The 23,396-nt window shown below is 36.9% G+C and overlaps 1 protein-coding gene across 2 annotated transcripts in view; it reads right to left on the bottom strand.

The window, feature by feature from the left end:
• CHRM3 (cholinergic receptor muscarinic 3) overlaps positions 1 to 23,396 on the bottom strand; it is a 570,675-nt gene that overhangs the window by 396,447 nt on the left and 150,832 nt on the right. For both annotated transcript variants that reach the window (XM_045165530.1, XM_025284552.3), the window contains exon 2: positions 12,147 to 12,255. The gene's annotated coding sequence lies outside the window, so the exon portion shown is untranslated. The remainder of the gene's footprint in view (positions 1 to 12,146; positions 12,256 to 23,396) is intronic.

Genomic DNA, 23,396 nt, shown 5'->3' with positions numbered 1-23,396 from the left:
TTCACGTTCATCAAGAGACTCTTTAGTTCTTCTTTACTTTCTGCCATAACGGCAGTGTAATCTGCATATCTGAGGTTATTGATATTTCTCCCGGCAACCTGGATTCTAGCTTGTGCTTCATCCAGCCCAGCATTTCACATGACGTACTCTGCATATAAGTTAAATAAACAGGGTGACAATATACAGCCTTGATGTACTCCTTTCCTGATTTGGAACCAGTCTGTTGTTCCATGTCCAGTTCTAACTGTTGCTTCTTGACCTGCATACAGATTTCTCAGGAGGCATGAGAGGTGGTCTGGTATTCCCAACTCTTAAATAACTTTCCACAGTTTGTTGTGATCCACACAGTCAAAGGCTTTGGTGTCATCAATAAAGAAAAAGTAGAAGTCTTTCTGGAACTCTCTTGCTTTTTCAATGATCCAGTGGATGTTGGCAATTTGATCATGGTTCCTCTGCCTTTTCTAAGTCCAGCTTGAACATCTGGAAGATCTCAGTTCATGTACTGTTGAAGCCTGGCTTGGAGAATTTCAAGCATTACTTTGCTAGTGTGTGAGATGAGTTCAAGTGTGAGGTAGTTTGAACATTCTTTGGCATTCCTTTTGCTTGGGATTGGAATGAAAACTGACCTTTTCCAGTCCTGTTGGCCACTGCTGAGTTTTCCAGATTTGCTGGCATAGTGAGTGCAGAACTTTCACAGTATCATCTTTTACGATTTGAAATAGCTCAACTGGAATTCCATCACCTCCACTAGCTTTGTTCACAGTGATGCTTCCTAAGGCCCACTTGACTTCTCATTCCAGGATGTCTGGCTTTAGGTGAGAGATCACACCATCTTGATTATCTGGGTCATGAAGATCTTTTTTGTATAGTTCTTCTGTGTATTCTTGCCACCTCTTCATAATATCTTCTGCTTCTGTTAGGTCCATACCATTTCTGTGCTTTATTGAGCTCATCATCTTTGCATGAAATGTTCCCTTGCTATCTCTAATTTTCTTAAAGAAATCTCTAATCGTTCCTATTCTATTGTTTTCCTCTATTTCTTTGCACTGATCAGTTATAACAAAACCATTAAATGCACTAAGAAAGATTTAGCAAAAACAGTTTTAGCAACACTTCATTCTGTAACATTACAGTAAATTTATTAGCTAAGAAATATTGATATATTCTATTTGCTTATAAAAATATTACTTCATAATTTTTACAGAGCAAAAATTGTCCCAGTATTTCTTCCTGTTCTTTGCATAGATACATTTTTGGTTCCAGAGAACTTTGCATACCATGTGTCATACTTCACCATTTTTAACTTTTACTATGAATAAGTGGCACATGGTTAGTCCATCCATCACTCTTATATTTATTTAGAAAAATGCAATGTGATAACCACTCCTATTAATTCCAAAACAGACAGACTAGGGCCAAGAAATGTTTTGTTTTCCCTTCATGGCTGATGTGGATGCCACTCTGGGAATGATCAATTGTGTGTGAACTGGGTTGCACAAGGACAAAAGGGGGAAAGGATGGATAGGGTGTATCATAGACACTGGGCATTATTATATAGATCTGCAATTGAGGGTTTAATGCAACATCTTCCTTTATCAAATATACATCCCCATGATCATCTACTGAGATGCAACAATGTCATTAACTCAGGTGTAATAAATATTATCTTTCTGTACTAAACAGTAACATCTTTTTTACCAAATAATCAATCACTGTGCTGTGCCTTGAAATTCTCCTTAATTTTTCCTGAAATCTTATGAAGGAAATCTAATATGTGTAAAAGTCAATCCCTCAGAATCTGGTGTTAAAATTTGATGCAATAGCTAATATGTCAGCGACTTGCATTTAATTAAAAATGTTTGCCTGCAACAAAGAAATTAGGGAAATATATAATGGTATTCAAGGTCAAGATTAAGGCCAAAGCTAAGCTGAAACCCAAGATTTTATTTTAAATATGTGTTTAAATAAGTATTCAAGTTCATAATAGAACATTCCTTTAGGAGATATACTGCAAGGATACTCTTTTCAGCCCAATGAACTGGTGAATCCATGTAAAAAGACCATAATCCAAGTTCAGAGCAATAACTGGTTATCAATGACTTTCTACAAAAACAATAATGAAGACAAATTGCTATATTTACAAATTAATAAGCAGAAGCATCATTAAATTCCACTAACATTTATTTACTTCTATGTGCCCTGCTTTGTGCTAATTTTGTAGGAAGAACTGTAACAACTGAAATAAGCAAACAACCTACTACTCTTTATATAGAATGATTTTTCTTCGCCTTAAACTTACCACCTCTACCTTGCAATTTATGTGCCTCTTCCTTGAGGAAGGTGTAGATATATCCAGCTTAGTAAAGAAGCCTGAGACATTACCATAATCTGTTTAATGTATTTTTAATGGGTTTAATATTCAGGGCATTTCAGTTGATTTATTTTTTTGCATTATTTGGTATGATTATACAGTTTTGACATTTTAATTACTGTATTATTCAAATGCTACATTTTTCAGGTAGTTAGTACCTAGGGCTGGGACCCAATGATAATTACTTTGTCAACAATTTTTACTTTAGCAGATTTATTTTTGCTCCCTACAGTGAGCAATGGAAAAAGGCAAAATTAACACTGAGGCATTACCAGTTTTGCTCCACCTCAACACTCAACTCACTGTCAAAAATTATTAGAGGGACTTCTCTTGTGGTCCAGGAGCTAAGACTCCATGCTGTCAATGCAGGAGGCCGGGGTTTGATCCCTGATCAGGAAACTAGATGTCACATGTCAGAATTAAGAGTTCACATCCCACACACTGCAGCTAAAAGATCCCACATGCTGCAACAAAGATCAAAGATACCTCGTGCTGCAACTAAGACCCCATACAGCCAAATAAATTAAAAAAAAAAAAGCTGTTAGATATTATCATTTGACTATATTATTTTTAACTATATTTTTTCATAAGAGCTAAATTCAAAAATGAATTAAGAACAATTGCAAAATCTCCTGTGGCATATTTGTGTGTCAAGCACTGATTTTTACATGATTTGGGAAAAAATCACGAAAACCATGTATTCAGAGTTAAAAAGAAGGTAAGTTTTCAAACATGAACCTGTGCTTCATGGGAAGAAAGAAGTATTTTTTAAATGATTGCTTTGTTATAATGTTTTCATCTTATCCCAGAAGAATAGCCTACTTTATCTATCATGGCAGTCAAAGTAAACAGAGTTTAACATCCACTTACTCACTGAGCTTAATAAAGAAGTCATTATATTATATCCAAAAATCACTAAAAACGATTGGCTCACTGTCGAGTTGGAAAACCGGCTTATCACAGTGCATGCAAGGCTGACACTTTGTTTTTCTAGGTTTTGAATTGTTCCTTTTGTCACAGCTCTAAGTACACATCTGATATTAAATTATACTTCTTATTAAGTAAAGCATTTGAATCAATAACTGGTTCCATAACCAATTTTCACATGATTAGGTAACATGCCCATGCTATTTCACAGTTCAACACAGAGAGAACTTTAACTTGGATTTTAGAAATTGCTCCTATTCCTTCAATTTAATCTTCTCCCCCCATCCCCGCCCCACTTTAGGTCTCACAGGGTTCAAGTTTTCTGTCCCTCATCAGCCGACTGCACTCTCAGTGCAATCTGATGGTGTACAAAATAGTCGAGGGAGGTTCTCCTTCAGATTCTGACATATCTACAAATATTCTTAAAATGAATAAAGAAAATAAGATAGCAAACACATGAACCATTTTAAAACAATGACTAAGATAGTTTATAAAAATTTCCCATTCTGGAAAAGATTAAAATACAAACTTTTGGTGAGTAAGAATTTCAAACTCTAATCTAAAACTATGCTTTAGAAAAACTTTAAAGCAAGAATTCTTTTTGCTATAAAAAGGTCATTCATTTAAAATCAAATTTATTACTATTTGTGTATATATATATATTTAATGATACATATCACCATACATTTATATGTACACACACACACACACATATATATATACATAAATACACACACATTCTACTTCCTTTCTTTCCACAACTCCTGCCCCTCACTCCCCAGTTGCAACCTAGAAATATAAACTCCACAAATACGGGAACTTTGTTTACTATACATAACTCAGGGCCTACTACACTGAAAGAGGTCCATTAATATTTATAGCATGAGTACATGAGACACCTGAGTTCTTCAATTTCAAGTATTTAACTAACATAATTTAAAACATGATTTTCTTTCCAGGTAATTTAATCCCCTTAAATTTCAAATGACTTCAAAAAATGGTAATTATCTTCTTTATTAAACAACAGGTATAATAAACACGGCTTCTTCAAAACTATCTCTGTTTCCTAGGCTTATTTGTTTTAAGACTTTTTTTTCCTTCAGATCAGTTGAGTGGCACATATAAGAGACAGTAAAACACTGGTGATCTCTGTCCACCATATGCTATGCTATATGCTAAGTCACTTCAGTCGTGTCCGACTCTGTGTGACCCCATAGACGGCAGCCCACCAGGCTCCCCCGTCCCTGGGATTCTCCAGGCAAGAATACTGGAGTGGGTTGCCATTTCCTTCTCCAGTGCATGAAAGTGAAAAGTGAAAGTGAAGTCGCTCAGTCATGTCCGACCTTCAGCGACCCCATGGACTGCAGCCTACCAGGCTCCTCCGTCCATGGGATTTTCCAGGCTAGAGTACTGGAGTGGGGTGCCATTGTCTTCTCCAGTCCACCATATAGATAAGCCAAATGTAAGACAAATCAGAACAATTCTTTGCAGATAACTGAGCTAAAAAGAGAGTGTTCATATGAAAGAATTTGATGGGATGCCTGGTGGACATACGGCTTCCCTGATGGCTCAGCGGTAAAGAATCCACCTGTAATACAGGAGACACAAGATACATGGGTTCAATCCCTGGGTCAGGAAGATCCCCTGGAGAAGAAAATGGCAACCCACTTCAGTATTCTTGCCTGAAAATCCTGTGGACAGAGGGGCCTGGTTGGCTACAGTCCAAAGGTTTGCAGAGTCAGACATGATTGAGCACACACACTAGTGGATATAATATACTTATTAAGGCCAAGAATGTTAGTTTTTACCTCATGGAATCAATTAATTATGCTACCACACACACTCACATTAATGTGAAAAAAATAAGATGTAATAAAACATGTTAAAGATATCTGACTTTAATGGTAAACCATTCAATCTTAAAAATGGTTAATGCATTCTCCTGAAAGACACCTTCCTGTATCTGCTTGAGGTCATGTCTCTATGAGATCCAGATTCTCATTTTTATCCATATCAATTGCTGGAGAAGGATAGAAGGGGAAATCTTTAATTATGTTATAATTACTTTTCAGGATATAAAAAAAGGCATGGTTTAAAATCTGAAGCATATTTTGAATATATAACTAATATATAATTTACTTTTTGAAAGCAAAATTAGTTTTCTAATTCCACATATAAAATATCATGTGCCTCCATTTTTACAAGCCATTCTACAGTGGTGAGGCTGTCACAAATTTAGGTTATATAAATACGCATATAAATTGGTAGTGTACCCTGCTCCTTATGCATTTCCTCCTTTGTAAAAAGAAGACAAAGCCATGCTTGTAGAGATATTGTGAATATTAAAGGATATTGTACAGTGAAACCCCACTGCACAGTTACTACTTTAGTAGATGGCAGCCATTATCAGCATTATCATTAAATTTCAACATGCAACTCTAAGTCCTTCAGCTAAAAAGAATGTCAAAAAATGGTAACCAAGTTGCTACAGTTTGAAGACACTAACAAAGCTATCAGGAAACAACCTGGAATTCACTCAAGTGTTACCTTTGGACATTAAAAAACAACAAAACCTGAGTCTTTCAAATATATTATTCTTGCTGCATTACTCTACTTGCTTGAGTGTATCCAAGCTTTAGTTCAGGGATAATGCCTACATGACTCCATTATATTTCTGCTGACACACTGGATGAATATTCTTAATATAGGATTCATTCAAACATTATCCCTTTTTGCTTAAAGCATGTCAATCTAAAATAGCTCACACATTGAGAACTGGAGTACCCTGTCAACCCATTTTCCTCTCCTAAAGATGTCTTTATTAGCCTAATGCTTCCCACTTATCTCTCTATAGCCATCTGTGAAAGCTGAATAGCTTGAGATACCCTGTGCTACTTATAAGTCGTAGCCTATACCAACTCCTGTGTGTACGACTGAAGTACAGTAAGTAACAAAAACGAAAGTCGAGTGTTTCCATAATGATTTAGTGGACTTAACAGTCTTTTCTGTTAAAACAGTACTGTCTGGGTGATACACAGTTACTGAAATAAATTTAAGATAAAATTTCAGTTAGCTATGTTACAAAGGCTTTTTGCTTATTGACATAGAGGGGTTTCGGGGATTTGATTATTTTTCCCTCTATTTTTTTAAAAACAGTTTGAACCTATAGGAAACTTTCATTACACTTAATAGATACATTCCTCCCTTCTCAAATGAAATTAATGGTAGATACTTTTCATGAATATATGAAACATGTACACACAAATTTGATATGCATTATAAATATAATTAATATAATAAAATCTTCGAGAGTTGGTGCTGGACAGGGAGGCCTGGTGTGCTGCAGTCCATGGGGTCACAAAGAGTCAGACACGACTCAGCAACTGAACTGAACTGAATAAAGCCTTGAGAACTACTTTATTTTTTCTTACTAATTTACATGGAGGAAATCATGCTAGCCTCAGTCAAGATGAAATTAAGTAATTTTTATCAGTTTTGAAATGTTGATCTAAAAATAATATGCTTAACGATAAACTACTAAGGAAGTTTAGACTAGAGTCAGTTATGTAACTTATACAAACGATATAACCATCATGGTACATTGCAAGTTGCCACTTTTCATTTTTCTGGTTATTTTTAACCATGTAAATTAATAATAATCTTACTGAGGAAGATAAAGAGTACCCTCAATAAGGCAAGAATGCAATAGGAAAGATGGATGCTTCTGTGGATTGAATGCTTGTTTGTCCCCCAAATTCATATGTTAAATCCTAATGCCCAGTGTGAGAGTATTTGGAGGTTGGGCCTCTGGGAGGTGGTTATTAGGTTATGAGTGTGGAGTTCTCATTAATGGGATTAATACACTTAGGATACAAAAAAGAGGCTCAAGAAATTGCTTTCGACACTTCCACCATGTGAGGACACAGCAAAAAGATGGCTTTTTCTAGGAAACAAGCGTGTACCATACATGAAATCTGCCAGTGCAGATATTGGATTCTAGACTCCAGAACTGTGAGGAATAAACTTCCATTGTTTATATGAGCTACTGAGTCAATGGTGTTGTTTTAGCAGCTTGCATGGACTGACATAGAAACATCAACCAATAATAGGAAAAAAAGTGAGTGTAGTCTACCAAACAGGCGTGTACATAATACACGGGTGAAAGAAAAGAGAGTAGTCAATTTTAAAAAGGAGGATTAAGGAAGTTTTCATAGAAGGGAGAGCATGTCAAATGAGTTTGGAAGGACATCTTGGAGTTTGATGGGCAGTATCCACAAACAGGAGGAGGCTTGTGGGATCACACAGGTAAGGCTGGGTGCTTCTAGGTTGGGCTTGGCCAGCAAAAAGGTGGAGGAGATCACAGTAGACCAATGAAAGGGGGCCAGGTAAAGCTCCTTGAGGCATTCACAATTCATCTTATTCCACTTCTGGTTACTCTGCAGTAGTTATTCAACTTTAATCAACTCTTCTGCTTGTCCCTGAATACCTTCTGCTCATACACAACTGTGAATCAGAGGTTTACACTATTCCCCTTATCACAATGATGTTATGCTTAAGATTATTACCTGACTGAGTAGACCTATTCTTAAAGTTCCATTGATAAACACTTCAATCTCGTGTCTCCAGTTTAGAGGAGACTTCAGTTCTGAATGGACTTCCCTGGTGGCTCAGATGGTAAAGCGACTGCCTAAAGTGCAGGAGACCTGGGTTTGATCCCTGGGTCAGGAAGATCCTCTAGAGAAGGAAATGGCAACCCACTCCAGTACTCCTGCTTTCTGAATACCCCATGTCTCCTCCAAATTCTGGCACTTCTCTCTAGTTTTTAGAGATACCTTTTATCAAGTACTAGACTGACATCTAAGTCAGACTCCTTTAGAAGGAGACTTCTAAATTCATGAAAATGTTTAATATAAACATCACAAATCTATAAAAATTATGAAAATAAGCAAGGACACATGAGCATCTGTCTGTCCAGTACGGCTGGTATTCCAACACCATGATGCTGCTTTTTCATTTTGTTACATGCGAAATCCTAATATGAGAGTTCAAAATATGAACGATGGCCACGCTGAAGGACTGAAAGCATGGGATAAGGCAGAGCCCAGGAGAAGCAGGACAGAAAAGCACCAGAGTCGTCAGTGCATCTGGTCACCTAGGGTCCCATGCAGGGACAGCAAAGCAGCAGCCGAGCCTAACCCTACATCCATGGTTTGTGGGCTCCGACCTAGGAATCTACCTTCAAAACCTTTACCCTCAAAAGCCTTCTCCACAAACACGATTTTCCTAGTCAGGTGCAAACTTGATAAAAGCTAAAGTTATTGAAAAAATAAACAAGAATAAAGGAGAGTGTGTACAGAAGCATTCAATAATGTTATAATCCAAGTTATGGACAAGTCGGGTTCCATTTACACGTGAAATACTCTCTGGAGGCTGATATGGATGGATACAGAGATGGACTGAGCGAACATCGCCATTGTTTCAGATGGTTTATAACTAAAACGTGAGGGAAAGAGACTCGGCTTTCTGTTCTGAGTGATACACAGCAGCCAGCCACAATCCACTCCTGGATTACGGCCCCAATTTATCAATACTTCCCACCTTGGAAACAACTCATGACTCATTTGAAAATCGCCACCTATTCCAACCACTGAATTTTGTCCAATGCAAGTCCAAAAGAAAATGTTTTAAATTTCTTCATAATAAGAGTAAGTATGCAGTCTGTTTGAGAGCATAGGATTATGAAAACGAAAGTTCAAACTCTCCTTCTCCACCACTTTGTGACACATATTCTATTTTTCCATCTCCTTTCTTTCTTCCCTTTCTGTCCGGAAAGTCATTTTAAATGTAGTAACAGCCCAATCTGCCTAACAAATAAGGAACTGATATTCCCTGTTAGGCCTAAAAAACAGTCAATGGATTTCTGTTACTTTTATTTTTTTTATTTTTTATTTTTTTAAATTATGAAAGTATGATAATACATTTATAGAAGACTTGGAAAATACAGAACAAAGCTACATATAGTCCCACTCTATATTACAATTATTTTTAATTAGATAAATTAAGATTTTTAGTTGGAATTTCAATATCAAGCTCTCAAAAATTAATAGAATGAATGGACAGAAAAGTAGAAGGATATAGTAGACCTGAAAAGCACTATGAACCACTTCAACATAATTAAGATTTATACAATTATCATACAACAGCAGGATATAAATTCTATTTAGGTTCCCAGAGTCTATAAACCAGGAGACAAGGAACCTATCCAGGGATATAAAACAAAGGGCAAAAATTTCATGGTCTAAGGATATTGAAATAATACAAAGCCTGCTCTCTCATCACTGTGGAAGTTATGTTAGAAATTAATATCAAAAGATATTTGAAAATAACCCACATATTTTCAAATGCAGTGGGTCATTTTCATTTTTTAAATCAGGATGTCATATTTGTTGCTTATACTTGTAATTTGATTTAAATTATCTGTTTGTCTTTTTTGAAATTCTGGATCGGACAGAGCAAATCCTGTAATTGGACACATTTCTTAAAGTCCCCTAAATATAACATATGGCAAGACACTTTCAGAAACAGAGAATCTCTGATGCACGTTATTTTACAATTGCATTAGATAGTAATCTGTGAATATACCTTCAAAATTCCCAACAAAGGTGCCAGATATTGTGTTAAACCATCTTAACAAAAGCATTATGGACTATATTTTAATTATTTCCATTTTATTTCTCAGAAACTAAATTCAAATAGTTCAGTTACTACTCTAGATTTCACCATTAATTCATAAATGGGTTTGAACCTAGGGCTTTCTGATTCCAAAACCTATAGTTAGCACCATAATTCCATGCTTATCCAGTGAATGATAATCACTAATGCTGACAGATTACCTAACAAGTGTCACACATTGCTGCTGCTAAGTGCTCAGCCAAATTAACTCATGTAATTCACACAACAATCCTATGAATAAATACTCATTATTAGACCCATTTTACAGATGAGGAAACTAAGGCAAAGAGCAATTAAATGACCTGTCCAACACTGCAGAGCTGGAAAATGATGAAACTGGGTTGCAACCCCAGGCAATCTGACTCTAGCCCTGCCTCACCCCACTATACTTAAGCACCATGCTACAATATAAGCAAGTGACTGTATGTTATCTGTTAATTAAGATTTTTGTTTCACTTATATGTAAAAATTTTATCTGCGTAATAAAAGGCAATGGCACCCCACTCCAGTACTCTTGCCTGGAAAAATCCCATGGACGGAGGAGCCTGGTAGGCTGCAGTCCATGGGGTTGCTAAAAGTCGGACATGACTGAGCGACTTCACTTTCACTTTTCACTTTCATGCATTGGAGAAGGAAATGGCAACCCACTCCAGTGTTCTTGCCTGGAGAATCCCAGGGACGGGGGAGCCTGGTGGGCTGCCATCTATGGGGTCGCACAGAGTCGGACATGACTGAAGCGACTTAGCAGCAGCAATAAACCATTGCCTCTTCAATGGTAATCATATCCAATTTCTGGAAAAGAACTTGCAAACCACTTTTATTGTACTGGCCTGAGTATATAATAATTCATTCAATTTTAGTGGAAAAGTCTTTCTCTATATTACTAAATACATTTGTCGAAATTTTCATTTTCAGTTTTTTATTTTAACCAGACTAGGGCTGCAATGTGTTGGCTAAAAGGGATGATCAGATGAGGTGTTATAGATATTTCAAGAAACAAAAATTTTAATATATTAAAACTGAATGAGTAATATCTGACTGCATTTCTACATTGTCCTCTTGGTATCCTGAAATGAAATTACACATAAAAAGTATCTTGTATCTTGTCTCCTCTAAGTATAAAACACCTAAAAACAAACTCTAATGGAGTAAATATTCTGGAGGTCAGAACCAGAAGCCTAATTATATGGTTGATGGGGATTTGTGTGTGCAAGTATATGTGAGGAACATGAGCTCCTTATTTAATCATAACTTTCTCAAATACAAAAAAAAAAGTAATTGGGGTCATTCATTTAAGTATAATCTTATCATTTATCTCTTAGGTGAATAACGTATAAAATATTTGACTCTATTAACCAATTTTAAAAGAAAATTGTGATAAGTTTTTTTTCCACCTTCCTACTTGTGGTATTAGTGAGCCACAGATATCATCTATTTTTTTTATGGGGTTTTACTGTTAATAATTTCACATCAGGATCTCATTTATCCTTTAAAGCAATCTTATGAGTTAGGCAAAGCAGAATGTCTGCCTCTCATTTCGTAGATGAAGAAACTGGGACCTAAAGATTTAAGGGACTAGTTAGATGATAAATATTGGGGCTGGAACTAAAATAAAGGGAATTGAGTAGAATTTCCTTTCAATGACACCATAGATATCCCATGTCAATTACCATATGATACCTGTGTAAGTGGAAGTATATCAGATATCCTGTTAGGAAAAACTGCAATAAAATTGACCTGTTTCAAAATATTAAGCTAAATAAGATTTTTCTGTCTTACACTGCCAGATTTATATCAGATGACAGAACCAAAAGTCACTGAAACTTTCCAGAGACTACTTTCATTCAGTTGAAAAGGAGGTAAAATTCTATACTTCTGAATTCTGCCTATTTAGGTATACTTATACCATATATATCAAAAAGTAAAAATATATGATAGATGGATCTAAATGTACTTTTTCATTTTGCAATTGGTTGGTACATAGACTGTCTAGCCACGTTTCATAATAGTAACACCAATACACGTGTCTTACATGTTTTTTGCAAGATAAATGCATACTGTGTTGAAAATCTCAATATATAACCATACAAGTGATACTGAATAGAGAACGACTTACTAGTGAGGAGCCTTGGTGGTATACATCATGATGGGAATGGGTATGGTTCAGTCAACCCACAGTCCACTGAGAAACTCGTAACAGAAATAAGTGCCATCACTGTTCAGACCTAAGCAGACACATACAGAAAAGACAGTTAGTCAGTAGATACCATTTTGTACCATTTGTACAAGAGCATATTTACAACCTGCAGCATTAAAAAACAAAAAGACACCTGACAAACAATCCAATGAAAGGGCTTTAATTTATACAACTCTGTTAATGAGTAGTATAGCAGTGGAACCACACTATGTAAAGAAGTAAAAAGTTTAGTGATTAGACATTATATAGTGATTAAGAAGTAATAAAGTTAGTAGTAAACTGTATCACATTACTGGAAGGTTATAAATTTATCAATAAAAACCTAACCCAAAACATTTAACATTCTGTTCTAAATTTGGGGGGAGTTATATGCTAAGCACTTATAGCATGTCTGTGTATAAAATTTCATTTAGTCTTGACAACAGCATTGCAATGCAGGTAATCCCCTCATTTAACAATATTTAAGGCTGTGAGTAGGGCCCTATTCTATAATCTATGCTTCTTTTTCATATCACGTGGAGTATGCCAAGCACACACTTCTTCCTATGCTAACTTGTGCTCCCTATGACTTATGGTATAAATAACAGATATCAAGAGGATTATAAAAACACGTATCTCTGTTTCACATTTAGTATCCTAGAAAACAAATATGGTATTCTACTCATCTTTGTCAAAATGTAAGATCTTTTGGGTACACACAGATATTTGTTGATTAAGTAAATGAATAACAGCAACAACAAAAGTAGAAACGGAAAAAGAGAAAGTCTCAAGTCACACTTTTGCTTTGTCAATTCTTTCCTTTACTTACCAGAATTATCTTCCTGTTTGCAACACAATCTCAAGAGGAAAGAGTAAGAAGAATCACCTAAAAATCATGTGAATGAAGTTCAAATATATATCATTAAAAGAAATACAAACTATTTGGCAGTTTAATTTAGTTCAGTTGGAGAGGTTTCTGAAGAACAAAAAAGGTAAAATAATGAAAATTTTCTAGAGAGAGAGAGAAAAAAACATAATCCGTCTTTGACTTCTAGATCAGATACTAACTGCTAACACAGTCTAAGCACCTTGCCTGTGACGAGATCTCAAGGGGGGAGGACACAAAGATAGAGGAGAAAACTAAAATAGCTAAAGACTCCAGGTAGAAACTGCACGATCACAAGAAACTACAAAGTGCTGCTCTGCATTGGAGATGCTGTAGAGAAAGCAGTCAAACTGGAGACCATGATGGTCAGATTCCAATTTACCCTACAGAAGAAGCAAGCATCCTGCCTGTGTAGAGCAAGGGCTGGCAAACTGCAGACTGCTGCCTGTGAGCTAAAAATGGTTTTCACATTTTTAAATCGTTGGAGGAAATCAAAGGAATCATTTAAGTGTAAATTATTTGAAATTCAAATTTCAGAGTCTATAAATAAAGTTTTATTGGAATACAGCCACAACATCTCACGTATATATCGTCTCTGGTTACGTTTATGCTATAACAGTAATGTTGAGAGGTTGTGAAAGAACAGTATTACTTGAAAGGCTAAAATATATTTACTATTTGACCCTTTACAGATATCATAGGCTGATTTCTGGTCTAGAGAATTATTAGTTCTCAATTTGGAAGGGATGATATTAAAGAAAGGGGGTGCTTTAGAGCAGATTGGAAGCAGGCTCTGGGAATCCATTTCCCTATATAGATCCCTATATAGATCCAGTGCAGTGCAGTATTATGAGTATAGCAGGGCTTTTTCTGGGGGCATGGGGGTTCTTTCCGGAGGAAGTACCAGAAAAGAGAGTAGATTCAGCCATACTCAGTCTGGCATACAGGCTACAGGCTGGACCAATGCGGATGGATGGAGAAATCCAGCCACCAGAATAAATGTTATTTTTCAGTATGACAGAATGAATTTCTCATGAAGAAAATCAAATCTCCAGGCTCTGATTCTCTCCCTGCATGTGCCAGCCTCTAGAAAGGCAGATAATCAGTTTTTTTTTTTCTTTTTTTTTTGGTTTGTTTTTTGTTGTTTTCTTTGCTGAAGATCTTAGAAAGATTAAAAGAGAAAACAGAGGCATCCTAAAGCAGGTGAAAGACACTCCATCGATCCCATAGAAAAGCAAATAGTGGGTCATATCTCATAACAGATAAACAGGGGATGAAGCAAAACAAAACAAAGCATAAGAACTATATTTAAAAGAATCTGCTACATAATACATGAAAATATATGGAGAGGAAGCATTTTCATTTGAAGAATATCAAAGAAAAGTTAAATACGTTTTCTAGAACAACCACTCCATGCTTTTGATGAAGTTTGAGACAATACAGAATAAAATCCCAAAGATTTATCTTCAGAGAAGTTAATTAAACCGAAACAAATGAAAAGACACTTAAGTGGTTTCCCGTTTAAATATTCATTGCATCTTGATGACAAGAAATGGGGTTTTGATCTCAAAGACTTGGGTCTGAACATCAATTCCACTATTTTTCTTGCTGTATGACCTTGGACAACTGACTTTCTATTCAAAGTCTTATTTCCATCACTACTTAAATAGGGTTATTCTGAGAACTGTGGGACCAAATATGCATAAAATGTCCAGCATACTGCCTGTCACATAGGGGGCACAGGATATGTACCAGCTCCCTACGTGCTTTCCGATGCTGCTTGCTTTCTCACCCTCTTACCCTAACACTAATCGTCTACCACAGTCATTACAGCTGTAGGAAAATGGCAGGTCTCTTTCATGTTGTCATATTTGACTTGGCATCTTGTTCTTGCTGGGTGGACTATACCTTTTAAACTTTGGACTCCTCTCTAGTTAACAGGTAAATTGGTATTTACTTAAAAATTTAATTCAGAAATGAATCCTGAAACCTCCTTAATCCCTTAGACAAAAAATATAAAGTCACAACACTTTGTGTATAAACCTATTTTTATGATTAATATTGTATTCTTTTTTATTTACATGTGTCTTTCCCAGGAGGCTATATCTTAGCCAAGTGCATTGATATGATACATCAAGATGACCAACTACAGCCTCCTGTAGAAGACAGACATGTGAACAAATATATCTGCCTACATTTCTGCCTATTCACTGGCCTTACAGCAGAGATTGTGCCCTGATGCTTGTTGAACAGACAGCATCTCCTTCATGCCAGATACAACCTGGAGTCAAGCAGTGACTTCATAAATGCTTGGTCATAATAGGCTCTATTATTTTTTTAAAGAATAAATAAAGAATGAAAAAAAGAAGAATGATGGAAAGATGGTGAGGATTTGATTTAAAAGAAAAAGGACACTTAGCATATAGTTGCTGATCCTGATTACTTAATTATCCTGGAAATCCATATAGAAATATGCACAAAATCATATAAATATCTTCATTTTATACAGTTGGTTAAATAATTTTTAGAAGTAGTTCCCAAGAACAATCTTCTCCCATATCTTGAACATCTACCATGTGTCACACTCTGGTAGATACAACCTATAAGTCAGTTATTATTATTCTTATTTTTTTCAGAGGAGAAACTGAAAATGAGGAATCAAAATAGAATTTTTTCCTTGATTAATCATCACACAGGAAGTTGAGACCGAAGTCTACCAAACTCTAAAGTCAAGGTGTCCCACATAACAAACTAGGCATGGTCTCTACTTTGTAAAAAGACGTGCTTAACAGAACACTCATTGTGTAAACAGTTGGTAAGTGGTAGGTGTTATAACTGCTTTTATTAATACCATAACCTAACAAAAGGGAACTGTTTTAACACTATTGAATGCTCTATTGTTAAATATATTATGCTCTATTGCTATAATAAGTATGAAAGTTACACTAATATAAGGAAATGTGTACATGAATGCAGAATACAAAATGTTATATATAGGCTTATTAAAATTATAGGCAATTTCATGTAGGGTAGATTAACAAAAATTATAAGACAGTGTGATAAATATAATAAAATTGTGCAACTATAGGTAACTTATTTGAACTTCATCAATTTATTTGAGAAGATGTGAATCTGCTTGAGTTCAAGCTTATGTTTTAAAAAGCAAATAATGTATATACATTTCTAAAAGTGGTGGTAACATCCTAGACCTTTTGCACATTTGAAATCTCACTTTTTTCTTTAAGTAAAATAATATATTACTGCTGTTGCAGTAAGACCTGTTTGTTAGTCCATTTATTTATTTTGCTATTGGGAATGGAAGTATTTAGAGGCAGATTTAAAAATTAGAATGACTGAAGTGAAGTTGTCTTTGAAATGGAGTCATTTAAACCACCTACTCCAGTTAAAGGGCTTCCCTTGTGGCTCAGCTGGTAGAGAATCCGCCTGCAATGAGGGAGACCTGGGTTCTATCTCTGGGTTGGGAAGATCCCCTGGAGAAGGGAAAGGCCACCAACTCCAGTATTCTGGCCTGGAGCATTCCATGGACTGTATGGTCCATGGGATGGCAAAGAGTCGGACATGACTGAGCGACTTTCACTTTCACTTTAGTTAAAATACACATCATTTACCTTAATATTTCCCAATTAGCATAAGCAATTAGCACATAATGATGCTAACTTTTATACACAAAAGTTTTATACACACACACATATGAGAGAAAGAACGAGCTATTTCAGCAGAACCTCAAGAAGAATAATGTGAAAATTATCCAAAAACGAGTAAGAATATTTGACAAGAGCAACAGTTGAGACGCAGAAGCATGTTGAATTACGCTCAGCTGTCTGCATGCTAAGCCTGCCCTAGGCCATTTAGGGCCCTGCTTATCTGAGTTTCAGACTTTCCTCTGAAGGCAGTTCTAACCAGTGTCACCCACTCACGAAGCAACTAACGTTCCTTTATGCTCGTTGCATTATAACAGAACACAGTACAAAAGATCGAAAGAATTCTGTTTGATCAAAAGAACTGTCTATCAAAGAAAGTGCAGGAAAGTGACCCTGATTGCATAGCTATGAAACCTACTCAACAAGGAATCAGAAACATCTCCTCCTGTGCGTGTGGGTGGCTCTTCTCCCCTATAACAAACAGTTATGCCCAGAGATTCCTGCCTGATTCATCCATGGTTTGAACAAACTAATGGTTAGGCCTGAGGCAAAAAAGTGGTATTCTGGATGAAAATACACATTTTAACTAGGTTTTCCATAATTTTAAAGTTATGTGAAAAGTATTTTTTCTTTCTTCATTGAGTCTAGAATTATTTTGCACCAGGCTTAACTCTTTCAGTAATTATATATTTGATAGCCACAGTGCTAAGGTAGGAAATAATAAGCCAAAAAGAAAGACAGCCTTTGTGAAAAAGGCTCAGGCATAAGCAAACTAGGAGGTTTTATCTCTTGGTTTGTTTTCACTGCTGCTGGGTAAGTTTCTTTGTGTTTACATTTGTAATGAAGAAACTGTCACTTCATGTTTACATTTACTGGCTATTAGAGTTTAAAGAATAGTTGTGCTGAGAATTCACTTCTATGTTTATTCTACATTTGCTCTCTCAGTGTTCCAGTTACTCTTTTCTCTTAATTTTAACTTAGGACAGTTAAATTAACTAGACAAAAATCAGTGGGAATTTTTTTCCTTAACATGCAGTTTACAAAACAGAGACAGCGGCCTCTAACTCTATTTAAATGTCAAATCTAACTCCAGAGTTATCTAACTGGACTGAGACAACCATTAGACAGGCTGTGGATAAAGGGTTCTCATGAACCAGGAAATCCTGATGGTAGAGACGCTCCCAAGCTATAGGATAGAGTGGTGCTGGGGAGGTGAACTAATGCAGAAAGGAGGTCAAAAGATGGGGCAAAGCCAGCACAGAAAAAGTGAGAGGCAGCTTTTATGGGCTTCTCCTGAGGGAGGTGGGGGAAGAGGAAACACACTCTCTCAGAGTCTCATTATGCTTTGCAATTACACCAAAGATGAGAACTGGGTAGATGAAGGAACGAGATACTTGGAAAGCCCTCGCAAAATGGTACAATCTCATTATTTCTCCCATTACATGCTCCAGCTCTTCCCTTGTTTTCCCTCTTATTTCTGCTTCTCCCCCTACTCTCACTTCTCTTCCTTTTTACTTTTCTTTCCACCTGTCCTTTTTCAGCAGGAACATTATCATAATCAGTGTTACTCATGTGCCTACCTGTGTGTATACACTTTGGTGGGTGCTTTATACACATATCTGTTTTCTTTTCACAGTCTTCTGAAATTGCTATTATTATCTATCTTTTAAAAACCTGCAGTTTTTATCAAGTGAATTTCACAGTCAAATAGCCAGGGAGTGAACAAATGTAGGAATCAAATCTAATTCTATGTAATTCTTTTATTAATAAAGGAAAGTTCTGCTCCCAGGGAACTCTCTCTTCTAAAAAGAAAGTTCTATTCCTGGGACTAGAACTCAGTGTAAGTAAAGAATTTAGCATAACATCACAGACTCTGAGCATCTAAGGATGTGAGTTGCGGTGGTAGAATCTGAGAGCTGAATTAAGTTATCCTTCAAAACACAATTCCACATCAGAGAGCTATCACTTTACTGTTATTATTTTGCTAAGCTGTGTCTGACTCTTTTGACCCCATGAACTGCAGCACATCAGGATTCTCTGTCTTCACTATCTCCCAAAGTTTGCTCAAATTCATGTTCATTGAGTCAGCGATGCCATCCAGCCATCTTATCCTCTGTCATCCCCTTTTCCTCTTGCCTTCAATCTTTCCCAGCATCAGGGTCTTTTCCAATGAGTCAGCTCTTCGCATGAGGTGGCCAAAGTATTGGAGTTGCAGCTTCAACATCAGTCCTTCCAATGAACATTCAGGACTGATCTCCTTTAGGATGGACTGGTTGGATCTCCTTGCAGTCCAAGGGACTCTCAATAGTCTTCTTCAACACCACAGTTCAAAGGCATCAATTCTTCGGCACTCAGCTTTCTATATAGTCCAACTCTCACATGCATACATCACTACTGGAAAAACTACAGCCTTGACTAGATGGACTTTTGTTGGCAAAGTAATGTCTCTGCTTTTAAATATGCTGTTTAGGTTGGTCATACATTTCCTTCCAAGGAGTAAGCATCTTTTAATTTCATGGCTGCAATCACCATCTGCAGTGATTTTGGAGCCCCAAAAAATAGTCAGCCACTGCTTCCCTATCTATTTGCTATGAAGTAATGAGACCAGATGCCATGATCTTAGTTTTCTGAATGTTGACTTTTAAGCCAACTTTTTCACTCTCCTCTTTCACTTTCATCAAGAGGCTCTTTAGTTCTTCTTCATTTTCTGCCATAAGGGTGGTGTCATCTACATATCTGAGGTTATTGAGATTTCTCCTGGCAATCTTGATTCCAGCTTGGGCTTCCTACAGCCCAGCGTTTCTCATGATGTACTCTGTGTATAAGTTAAATAAGCAGGGTGAGAATATGCAGGAACATATTCCTTTTCCTATTTGGAATCAGTCTGTTGTTCCATGACCAGTTCTAACTGTTGCTTCCTGATCTGCATAGAGATTTCTCAAGAGGCAGGTTAGGTGGTCTGGTATTCCCATCTCTTTCAGAATTTTCCACAGTTTATTGTGAGCCACACAGTCAAAGGCTTTGGCATAGTCAATAAAGCAGAATAGATCTTTTTCTGAAACTCTCTTGCTTTTTCCAACATCCAGTGGATGTTGGCAATTTCATCTCTGGTTCCTCTGCCTTTTCTAAAACCAGCTTGAACATATAGTAGTTCACGGTTCACATATTGCTGAAGCCTGGCTTGGACAATTTTGAGCAATACTTTACTAGTGTGTAAAATGAGTGCAATTGTGCAGTAGTTCAAGCATTCTTTGGCATTGCCTTTCTTTGGGATTGGAATGAAAACTGACCTTTTCCAGTCCTGTGGCCACTGCTGAGTTTTCCAGATTTGCTGGCATATTGAACGCAGCACTTTCACAGCGTTGTCTTTCAGCATTTGAAATAGCGCAACTGGTATTCCATCACTTCCACTAGCTTTGTTCGTAGTGATGCTTCCTAAGGCCCACTTGACGTCACATTCCAGGATGTCTGGCTCTAGGTGAGAGATCACACCATCTTGATTATCTGGGTCATGAAGATCTTTTTTGTACAGTTCTTCTGTGTATTCTTGCCACCTCTTCTTAATATCTTCTGTTTCTGTTAGGTCCATACCATTTCTGTCCTTTATTGAGCCCATCTGTGCATGAAGTGTTCCCTTGGTATCTCTAATATTCTTGAAGAGATCTCTAGTCTTTCCCATTCTGTTGTTTTCCTTTATTTCTTTCATTGATCACTGAGGAAGGCTTTGTTATCTCTCCTTGCTATTCTTTGGAACTCTGCATTTAAATGAATATATCTTTCCTTTTCTCCTTTGCTTTTTACTTCTCTTCTTTTCACAGCTATTTGTCAGGCCTCCTCAGACAGCCATTTAACTTTTTGTACTTCTTTTCCATGGGGATCATCTTGATCCCTGTCTCCTGTACAATGTCAGGAACCTCTGTCCATAGTTTATCAGGCACTCTGTTTATCAGATCTAGTCTCTCAAATCTGTTTCTCATTTCCACTGTGTAATCGTAGGGGATTTCATTCAGGTCATACCTGAATGGTCTAGTTAGTTAGTTAGGAGGTCTAGTTAATGTTAGTTAGGAGGGACCATTTTTAGAATCAATGTACCAGTTAACTTATGGATGATAAAAACACAGACAGACAATTGCTACTAGGTCAACAGATATCTAACCTGGAAGGGTAGTTAAAGAGGTATTTCTTTACCAACTGAAACAAAATTAGCAGTCTATTCTCTGATGCCTCAGATGGTAAAGGATCCTCCTGCAATGCAGGAGAACTGGGTTCAATCCCTGGGTCGAGAAGAACTCCTAGAGAAGGGAATGGCTACCCATTCTATATTTTTGCCTGGAGAATTTCATGAACAGAGCAGCCTGGCGGGCTACAGTCCATTGGGGTTACAAAGAGTTGGACACGACTAAGTGACTTAACACTTTCACTTCACTTCATGACTACGTCATCCATCTGAAATATTCTAGGGATATTAGAGATGGAACCCAAGGAAAGCAAATTTAGAAGTCATCTTTGAAATGTAAAAAATGAAAGAAAAATACAAAAAACAGAAAAGCAAGCTTAATTATTACTTTAAGACCTAATAGGGCATGCTATTGGAATGAGGAAGCTTTCTGCCAGAATACATCTACAGAGGCGAAATACGCATTTACATTGAGATGGAAATGGTTCCCTTACAACTTCCCCTAAGCTGTCTGGTAGAATGCATAATTACTTTCAAGTATTTGAGAACCCAGTGCACTCTTCATTCTGAAACCTGAAAAGGCCTTGGTTTCCTGGAAGCACAGTATGAAGGAAGACAGCCAAAACAGCATAGAAAATACTTTTTTCACATTATCAGCCTGGACGTTTAGATGGTTATCTTTGTGACTGTCTCTGGATATTTTCCTAGAACTGTCTTGAAAGGAAGCGATTTATGACTCAGAAATCACAGTTACCTCAAGTGGATGTGAGAGAATTTTCAAAAAGTTGAGAGCTTCCTAGTATTTTGGGTATAGAGATGCCTCAGGTATGTCTGGAGTGAAAATATTTGCAGATTTCACAAATTCTGTTTAGTCTCTTGAGGTATTAGTACTTCCTTTAATGAATGTCAGAGGGGAGTTAAAGTGAAAAGCAGTAAGGATTCCTTAGTACTGATATTCTGGATCTCTTTGACTAAGTAAGAAAGACTACAAGTAAACAGGGCAATAGGATACTGTGCTCTTAGGGTAGAAAGAAGACAACCTTATTGCTTAAGATGGTAGCAAGTGTTGCTTATGCATTCAGTACTCCAGTGCATCATTTCAGGCAGCTGTCTCTTAGCCCAAGCTCCCTCTAAACTCCACAGTTAAGCAAGGGAAGTATCATTTGAAATGAAGATAAAATGAGGGCTTTTCCACTTACATGCTAGAGAAAGTACATTTTTAGGTTACTTACAAATAAAGAATATTATTAAGAAGCAAAGAACAACCAATAATCCTAAAGTAGAGAGCAAAATTAAGGCTTTGTACAGGAACTGTTCTGGGGCTTCCCAAGTGGCTTAATAGTAAAGAAACTGTCACTAGCCAATGCAGGATATATAGGAGATGCAAGTTTGATCCCTGGATGGGGACGATTCCCCTGGAAGAGGCAATGACAACCCACTTCAGTATTCTTGCCTGGAAAATCCCATGGACAGGGGAGTCTGGTGGGTTACAGTCTATAGGGTTGCAAAGAGTTGGACAAGACTGAATGACTGAGCATACATACATATGTTTAGGAACTCTTCTACAATACATAAATATGTATAGATTCTTTTTAAGCTATGCATTTATACAGTGAGGTTTACAATTAAGATTATCGACTTTTCTGACAGTTATCTGCTGAATTACATAAGCTTTTAACTTCTTGATGGACGTGGTGTTGACTTTAAAAAAAACACACACACACATACACACAAGGTGAGAGTTGTGAGTTAAATTATATTTGGGGGAAAATGAGGACGATAGCCAAGAAGATAGCATTTCAGATAGCTTTGAGAAACTGCTCCAAAGATGTGGTGGGGAAAGGACAGTAAATATGTGATTTTGGTGAAGGGGCCGTACATGCAACCAAGTACATATCTTTTGCAGAAGGCTTCTGCTAGTCACAAGGAACAGTCACCACCATGAAGAATTTAAGAGCTTTTCTAGATATGAGGAGATTACAAGAATTGGGCTCATAAAATATACTCCTGAAAATATCTAAGTACCTGAGGACCTGTTCCACCAGTTCTTTCCAGAGCACAGAGTGCCTCATTTCTGCACTCCACCCTGAACTTCTTTCAGGGGGTGTTAAAAACCAGCAGCTGCAGCAGTACCTGATTTAATCCTTTTAGAAATACATGGCAAGTGCCCATGGCAAGCACCAGTTTGCTTGACATGAGAACTGATATGAGAACACTCTGGTTGCCAGGCCCATTATTTACTGCTGAGACCAGTTAGTAGGATGCTCTCTTCACAAAGTTGCTTTTCTCCCTCAGCCTCAGCTCATGAGTATTATTAATTTTGGAGAATCCATCTCAACATTGTTTGCCATAGGAAGAGAATGGCTTTAGCCAAGATTATGCCAATAACTCTGTCCTCTAGCTACAGCTGTACATAAAGTATTGAGCCAGAAATAAGTTATTGATATACAATGTGTGTGTGTGTG

Source organism: Bubalus bubalis, chromosome 4 (genome assembly GCF_019923935.1).
Source record: "Bubalus bubalis isolate 160015118507 breed Murrah chromosome 4, NDDB_SH_1, whole genome shotgun sequence".
NCBI lineage: Eukaryota > Metazoa > Chordata > Mammalia > Artiodactyla > Bovidae > Bubalus > Bubalus bubalis.
The sequence above is the reverse complement of the archived record's forward strand: the minus strand, read 5'-3'. Positions and strand labels throughout refer to the sequence as shown.